The 9067-nt window shown below is 48.1% G+C and overlaps 1 pseudogene; it reads left to right on the top strand.

Annotated features, from left to right (window-relative positions):
* The first annotated feature begins 3168 nt into the window (after positions 1–3168).
* Positions 3169–7895, top strand: LOC109554938 (transcription factor SPT20 homolog pseudogene; annotated as a pseudogene).
* The last annotated feature ends 1172 nt before the right edge of the window (positions 7896–9067 follow it).

The raw sequence follows: 9067 nt of genomic DNA, 5'->3' as shown, positions 1-9067 counted from the left end.
AGTATATCCACACAATGAAATATTAGGCAGCAACTAATAAAGAACAAACTAATAACACATGAAATAGCATGGATGAATTTTAAATGTAGGTATGTTAAGGAAGCCAGCCCCCAGAGCTGTATGAATTGTGAATCCATATGACATTCTGGAAAAGGTGGCCCACAGGCATAGAAACATCAATGATTGCTAGGCACTCTGGGCAAGGCCAGAGTTGACTCCAAATACGCAAGAGGGAATTTTTTGGAAAGAAAGGAACAGTTTTATATCATGATGTGGTGGCTACATGACTGAAAACAATTTTCAAAACTCACAAAACTGTACACTGAAAGTGGTAAATTTTACTCTCTGTATATTATACCTAAAAAAATTTCATGCTTGACTCATTGAGTATGGAACAGACGAGCTGACTGTTGTCAATTAGGTACCTTATCTTGTTAATTTAGGTCTCTTCCTCCTTCAGCACGTCTTAATCTGGCCATGGTTTTCCCAGCATGTGCATCTGTATGGAGTTGCTGTAGAGGACAGCAGCAGTTGGAGTCCTTATACTCATGGTCATTCATGTGTTACGAAGACTCAAGGATGGTGTGCACTGTGAAAAATTTCAAAAACCCTCATCCTGTGGAAAGACCGGGCAATTAGGGAACTAAGGGGCAGGGGCTGGCTGAGCCATGAGAAGCCCTGGCAGGCCAACCAGAGCTCACTGGGACACACACACGGCTAGGCCCAGAGCCTCAGCCAGTGCACGTGTGGCCAGACTGCCTTGGGAGTCGTCCCCGTGAGGAGTAAGGCGAGGATCGCACTCTCCACTGTCGGCCTGGTGGGCTGTAGCAGCTGACAAAACCACATGTGAAATCACCCATTTCGCTTGGAGGCAGAAGAGTCTCATGTGTCCACGTGCCCAGATACACTACATGGCACACTCTCTGCATCATCGAGAATGATGGCATAGCACATGCTGCCAGGGCCCTGCCCATGCCCCTGCAGTACCGCCATCCTGGACACGAGCACTGAGCATTACCGCAAACACTCCTGATGCTCGCTGAGGGCATTCCAGCCGCAGTAGCATGGCAGCACTCATGTGGCAACCCAGAGGGGTCGGGAATACGGCCCCCAGGACTGTCCTCGGCCAATGAGAGACAGGAGTGGATGATACGTATCCCAGCTTCTGTGCCTCTGGGTAGGACCAGCCGACGCTTGCTCGGCACTGTCTCCCAAAGGCCCCCAGCAGGCACCGGTTGTCCCCAGCAGCCTTCTGCTCCTGATTGTGCCTTTTATCACCTTCTTCCCTAGTCCTGACTCAGCTGCCCTTTCCCTGCCCAGAGTTTCTCAGGATGAACTCCAAATAAACTCCTTGCACTCGAATCGTCTTGTCAGGGATGGCTCCTGGGGACCCTGCCCAAAGATCCAGTCACCACAACAACTGAGCCTCTAGTCCACCCCAGAGGAGAGGGTCAGATACACCTCTCTCCTGAGAGAGGGGCACCCGGGGACATCAGCTGAGGGGCTGACTGTGATCAAGCTCATGGTTTACAGAGCAGGGGACCTCAGAGTTCTGAACCAAGGGAAAGATATGCCCCCCAATGGTATCAGGCAACACCTCAAGCCGTGTTTGCTTCTCATGACAGGGATGAAAGCTATTGTCATCTAGTGGGTAAGGCCAGGGATGCTAGCAAGCATCTTGCAGTGCCCGGGAAAGTCCCCCCTAACAAATGTCACTAGCACCAAGGCTGAGACCCCCTGGCACAGAACACACAACAGTCAGAGGGCCTGGCTCTGGGCAGTTGGCTCGTCCCTAAAAGCAGTGGGGTGGGTGCGGGGTCCTAAACCAGTCACCTGGTGATACCAAGGGATGACTTATACCCTTGCCCCAAGACAACTGACATGCCAGGAGACAATGATTCCTGTCCAGTCCTGAACAAGGGATATGCTTCAGGAACTCTTAGTCAAGGAGTTATTAGTCCTATTTCAATAGATTTTATCTACTATAATATGTAATTATCATAATTGCTATTGGTCAGAAAAACATTTATTTTATAGTAGTCTATAATTCAGGAGTTTCACCAATTGATTTTGGATTCTTCTCAGTTGTGACTCTTCAGAATGAATATCCTATTATCATTATGTCTAAATCTAAACGTCAAGAAATTCTTAAAAAAAAAAAAACCTGTCCAAAAGGGTGGCAGATTTCAAGGCAACAGTATTAATAGAAAACAATGGCCCATAAAGTGTCTAGGACTCAGTCATATCCTTCTAAACCATCCCTAGGACTGTAGCTATGGTCTACAGTTAGAGTAATCATTTAAACTGTACTGCCAGCACCAGGAACAATAGTTCTCAACCCTATTAGACACAAACCACCTTTTAAAACAGTTTAATCCTGAACTGCAATTGCCAGACAATATAACTTACCTACCACACACTAAAAGCCCTTTCTGAAATAGCTAGGGAAATAAAAGGGAAGCACTTATGTAAAAGAATGTCATGTTATCGTGCATATCTCTATGAAAAGCATCAGGCAGGAGATCATGGGAAGAGTCATTGAAGAATTCTGATGCTTGCACCAAATACAGCAAGTGTCCCCGGAGTCAAGAGGTACAAACTGGGTGTGTTAAACTGAAGATGGACACCAGGAGCAGTCCTGCCCTTGGGAACAAACAAAAGACTCCCAAGACAGTGAGTAATTCTTGGTGATGTGATCGCCAAAGAGAGAAACGACCACCTTTCATGACCTTCCCAGAAACTGATTACCATGAAAATTGGTGTGTATGAAAGCCATACCAAAAAATGATGGATTTTTACGTTGGCCACTTGTAGTTTGGGATGCTTGCTTTCAAGGTTATATGGAAAGAGGGTCTATCACAGCCAAGCCCTTGGAGGAAGTGTGGGCTGTGGGTAATGGAATGATGAGACTGGAATCTGTTTGTGCACACCTGGGAAGCAATGCCCTGAGGGCGGGGTGGGACCTGCTTCCAGCCCATCTGCAGCAGCGAGAGGCTAGACCAGCGCTGAATTTCTCCAAGTCGCAGGTATTTTGTGCTCTGCTTGTTGAGGGGCGGGTTTCTTGGTGTTTATTTTGAGGTACACTGCTCACTCCACTGTGGAGTGGCCGCATTTGCAAGACTGAGCTCATCACCCACTTCCATGTGCTCTTCTTACAGGGTCCCCATCATGCAGCAGGCTCTAGAGCAAGCTTTGGATCGCGCGGAGTATGTCATTGCAACCGCCCAGCAGAGACCGCCGAAAAGGAAATACTCATCGAGCGGAGAGGCGTCTCTCCAGGAAAAACTGTATGACATTTATGTTGAAGAATGTGAAAAACAGCCTGAGGTTACGGAGGAATTAAGAAGCAACGTGAACCTGTTAGAGAAGCTTCTTAGGAGAGAGTCGTTGCCCTGTTTGGTGATCAACCTGTACCCAGGAAAGCAGGGCTATTCCCTGATGCTCAAAGGGAAACATGGATCATATTCAGAGAGCATTCCACTGGCTTATGAAGAAGGGGAACTGCTTGAATACTTGGATGCAGAAGAATTACCTCCTGTATTGGTGGATCTCCTGGAAAAGTCTGCGGTTAACGTTTTTCATCAGGGGTGTGTCATAGCAGAGATACGGGACTACAGGCAGTCCAGTGCTGGGGAACCTCCACGTTACCAAAGCAGGCATATTCTCCTACGTCCCACCATGCAGACGTTAGTCTGCGATGTAGAGGCCATAGCCAGTGATGACCAGAACTGGACCCAGGAGGATAAACTTTTGCTTGAGAGCCAACTGATCTTAGCTACAGCGGAACCACTGTGTCTAGACCCTTCTGTATCAGTAGCCTGCATTGCAAATAGACTGCTCTATAACAAACAAAAGCTAAACACTCTTCCCATGAAAAGGAGCCTCAAGAGGTTTTCGGCGCCTGCTCTGAATCGGCAACAGAAGCTGTCCCATTGTCCACCTCCTCCTGAGCTAAGAATCCTGACTTCTTGCAAAAAAATAAGAGAAAGTAAAACAAGTGGGCATCATGGCCTTAAGACTTTTAAAGCAGGCAAGTGTGTAGATACGTGGATACAGAGACCCTGTAACTTGGCTGTCCCAGCTCAAGTGGATGTGCAGAAATATGCTACAGGGAAGAAGCCTGTCAGATATGAGGAGTCACAACCAACCCAGGAGGTACTAGGTGATTCTGCAGTTGGATGTGAGGCTGCCTACCAATCCCAGGCAACAAGGTTGACCGTCAGGCAGCCAACTGATAATTCACTTGCCACTGGAAATGGGTCTGAGAATGAAGCCACAAGGGAGAGAGAGCCGTGTCTGCCCCAGCCCTCCACAGATGACCAGTTCAAGAGTTTCCTGCCCAGGCCACAGACTGATGCTGGGAGAGTGGTCAGTCGATCCGAGCAACTGGTCCAGAAGAGCGCCCAGTGTCCAGTGCAGATGTCACCCAGCTCCAGTGGCTCAGCCCATCTCAGGCAGCCTTCTCCAGGGACACAGTCAGCACAGCCTAGGGCTGCGTCCATCCAGTCCTCAGTGCCAGACTGGGGAGCCAGACCTCCACCCCCACTCAAGAGACGTCCCTGGAGCCTAGAGAAGAGCTCCTGCAGTGACAGCTTTACCTCACAGCAGGCGGGCAGCTCTCAGGCCCATCCATCTGCTGGCCCTGCTCCTCAGCCACCCAGTCTTTCCCAGAGATCGTCTGTCCAGCTGAACAGAGGTAGCTCCCTTCCTGCGGCCGCCCCGTCCACCACAGGCACGTTACAAAGAACCCCTGACGTCCAGGTCACGACCATCTCCCCTGGCCTGAAGGTCATCAGACTAGTGGGCCCCTTTAGCTGTAGCCAGGCCTCAGGGGGAGAGTGTGCCCCTAGGGCCCCCGCTCCTGTGGGGATCCAGCTGGGCCAGCGGCCCGCAGGATCTCGGCTACCAAACCGGAGGTCCACACCACCGCCGCTGCTTCCTCGTCCTCCTCCCCCTCCTCCCAGAACCATTCAGGTGCTTTTGAAAAACACTTCAGACCTCAGGCCCTTTGCTCTGGTGGAGCTCCCCCGCAGTTCACTGGTCTGGAGCAGCCAGCAGCGAGCCCCGCAGCAGTGTGTCTACCAGCTGGTTCCCCAGCGGGCCCCGCAACGGCCTCAGCCGCCAGCGGTCCAGGCTTCAGGCACGTGGTGTCCAGGGGCACAGACTCCACGAACACAAGCCTCAGGGCCACAGTGTCTGAGCGCAGAGACCCCAGGGCCACAGGGTCGAAGTCCACAGTGTCCGGGTTTACAGGCTCCAGGGGCACAGAGTGTTGCCCGGCCCAGCACCACCATCCACACCCGGCCAGCAGTGGTTGTTCACCTCCGACGGCAGCAGGACTCCCTGCAGCCCCGGGTGCCCGGGTTGTCTCCACCAGGCTCTGTCCAGAGCCACCCGGGGCTGAGCATCTCGCATCACAGGATCCAGGCCTCACAGGCCCCGCACCGGCCGATTTACTGGAGGGTGGTACGGTGCCCAGTGGCTGCAGCCCCAACAGCCCCCACCGCGCCACCCCCTCGGGGCCCCAATCCAGGCAGCCAGACCGCAGGGACCCCGGAGGGAGGCCCCCCAGCCACCCCCAAGCCCTGAGGCCTGCCTGGTTTTCTCTCTTAAAAAAAAAAAAAAAATCCAAGAGCAGCCACCAAATGAATCCTGAGTGCCAACCTCATTTGGGTTGTTTTTTTTAATGTGTCACTATTTTACATTCTTGGATGTGCAGACCTTCCACAGAGGCACAATTTTTACATACAAGCCCCGAAGGTCTTTAATAAACTGGGATTATTTCACTTAAGCCATGGCTTTGGTGGTGGTTGTGCACAGTTATTTTTTTTGTGATGTTCTCAAGTGTATCCAGACCCAAACTAGGGTCAGTTTAAACTCCTGAAGCCTTGTTATTTCTCTCAGGCAATAAAACTGTAATACCAAGAAAGTAAAAATTAGTATTAACAAGATGATTTTTAAATTTTTAGATGAGTTACTAACACATGAACTGTGGCATCGTCACCATTTCACGTGTCCAGCTCACTGGTGTTTGGTAGACTCACCTTGTCGTACAACACATCTCTAGGATAACTTGTGCTTGCGCAAGTGAAACTCTCTCCCCGTGGAGCACCAACTCCTCAGGTTCCCTCTCCCCCAGCCCCCGCCCCCACCCTCTACTTTCTGGGTCTCTGAGTCTGGCTGTGGTAGATTCTTCCTAGAAGTGGGGTCCTGCAGTTGTCATCTTCGGTGAGGGGCTAATTTCACTGAGCATCTTGACTTCAAGGTCCATCCCTGTTAGCACGCCACGGGAAGGTCGTGGCTTTTTACAAAGGGTTTCACTGTATGTAATCTACAGTGAAGTGGTCTATGAAATATTAGAAACATCCTTCAGAAGAGAATGCACTTCCGTATTTGTTAAGTTTTTGCACAGTGTATGAAATGCAATTTTTACACGTTTTGGGTGAGAAAAAGCTAAACATACCAAAAATTGATCTTATCACCTTAGAGACCCTGGACCCCTGCAGGTGTGCAGCAGGGGGTGGGGCACTTGCTTGCATGGTTGTCCCCAGCCCAGGTCCTCCAGGCTGCAGCTTTGAAAAGGCACTTCTGGGATGTGGTTGTCTCTCTATAAAATCATTTACATTTTTGAGATCCCTGGGTTGTTTGCAGAAGGTAAATAGCTAAATGTTTGGAAATGAGTCGATTTGTTTGTTTTTCAGGTGTTTTCAACCTTGTTACATTCGAGGTGATGTCCCCCTGCCCCCTTCCCTTCTGTCTCTTGCTGAGTGATCACCCATTGGTCAGCCGCCCCTGCTTCCTCTTCTCTATTTTTTTTCCTTTCTTTCTTATTTCAATGGGGCTCAAAAGATCCCTGAACTGTTCTGTTTACTTCATCCCTTTCTTCCCCCCCTTTTTTTTATTGTGGTAAGTTTACGTAAGAATCACTTATTTTAAAGTGTACAATTCAGTGGCATTTACTCCATTTACAGTGTTATGCACCCACAACCTCTATTTCCAAAACATTTTCATCCCCCAAGGCAAATCTCTGCACCCATTCAGCACTCTCTTCCCAGCTTCCTCTCCCCCAGCCCAGGAAACCACCCATTTACATTATTTCTCTATGGACTTCCCCATTCTCCATTTTTCCTAAAAACAGAATCAGAGACTATCTGACCTTTGCTGTCTGGCCCCTTTCACTTGGCATGATGCTTTCGAGGTTCATCCATGTTGGCACAGGTCTCAGCACTTCCTTCCTTTTTAGGGTTGAATTCCCTTTCCTTGCGTGTGAACACCAGATTTTGTTTATCCACTATGTGTTGATGTACATTTGAGTTGTTCCCACCTTTTGCCATTGTGAATAGTGTGGCTCTGAACATTTGTGTACAAGTATCTGAATGCCTCTTTATATTTTGTTCTTATAACTTTGAAGGAGAACTTGCTTATAAAATTATTTTTTCTAAGTATACATATATGCCTTTTGCCGTAACCAAGTAAAGGGAAGTTTGGTCTGGCAGTTCCAAAAGAGATGAGCGAAGAGACAGATAACAGGTGGGTCTTACTCGATCAACCCAGCTGTACTAATGTGCTACAGATCCTGTTAAGGACAGATTTGATCAGCTTGAGGTCAACAACACAGAGAGGCCAGCGGAGTGACCCTGAGTCCATTAGAGCTTCATGCAGCCCACCTGGACATCTTCGGGAATGGTGCCTGCGCTTTTAAGGAGTGAAGCAGTGCAATGGCCAATTGCAAAGAAGAGTTTATGCTCAGCTTGTGAGCCAACCAGACACCAGAACTCAGAATTTGTGTACCTCCTTTGTTCTGTCCTCACTGATCTTTTCAAGTGCAGATGGCGACACCAGCTGAAGTCCTGCTCCCTTCCCAGACAAGCAAATAAATGCAGCTTTGTTTCAGATTACTGTTTGGTGGTCTTTGTTTATTTTCTTCTAATGGTCCTCACCAAGGTTGGTACTTGATACAGGATCTCTTTAGAGTATAATACCTGTCTATGTTTTGTGAATAAACTTCTCATTCATTTTAGCATCTTGAGAACCTGCAGCCTCTTCCCTACCACAGACCAGATCCATGCACTTCATCTGAAATTTGTTCCCTGCAGGCCTTGTCTTCTGGACTTTAGGGCTGAGCATTCATAGTGAGGTGGTCGTGTGAAAGTAGATGGCCTCAGAATTTTCTGATACAGAACAGAAAAACTGATCCCAGTGATGATCATTCGGGAAAATCCAGGTGGACTCTGTACGGTCTGGCTTGTTGGGGGAGAGTTGGGGCCCTTGTCACAGGGTGGGGCTTTGAGCTCAGGATTATATTTCTTGAGGATAGTATCAAGTACAGGGAGAACTCTGGTTCTAGGTCAGCGGTGTCTGAAAGAAGTAGAATATGAATACTAAATGTTCAAAATCTACTAGCCACGTTTTATTAAGTAAAAAGAAACAGGAGAACTTACCTAGTGATTTAACCAAATATATCCAAAGGATATGTGATCAATATTTTAAAAATTTTAGTGAGAAATTTTATATTCCTTTATTTTTGAGAATATTTTCTTAAATTTATTTATTTTTGGCTTTCTCTAGTTGCAGTAAGCAGGGGTTAGTCTTCACGGCAGTGCTCGGGCTTCTCATTGCAGTGGCTTCTCTTGTTGCGGAGCACAGTCTCTAGGCACATGGGCTCAGTAGTTGTGGGGCATGAGCTTAGTCACCCCGTGGCATGTGGGATCATCCCAGGCCAGGGATGGAACTAGTGTCCCTGCATTGCCAGGTGCATTCTTAATCACTGGACCTACCAAGGAAGCCCTATATTCTCTTATTTTACTAAATCTTCAAAATCCAGATACTTCCAGCCTGTCTAACTTCAGGTGCAAAATTTTCATCAGAAATGCTGGATCTGACTTTACATTTTTACATTAAAAAATTTACAATTAACAGTGTAGATTCTTTTTCCGAACATAGTTTTCCAGTAATTGAATCAAGTACAAGTTTTACAATCTAAATGAGTTAAACTTTCTTCTTCAGTGTCACTACTCATGTTCCAAGTGGTTAGCAGCTGCCTATGGCTCTGATGTTGATCTGTGAA

Source organism: Bos indicus, chromosome X, assembly GCF_029378745.1.
Source record: "Bos indicus isolate NIAB-ARS_2022 breed Sahiwal x Tharparkar chromosome X, NIAB-ARS_B.indTharparkar_mat_pri_1.0, whole genome shotgun sequence".
Classification (NCBI taxonomy): Eukaryota; Metazoa; Chordata; class Mammalia; order Artiodactyla; family Bovidae; genus Bos; species Bos indicus.
The sequence above is the reverse complement of the archived record's forward strand: the minus strand, read 5'-3'. Positions and strand labels throughout refer to the sequence as shown.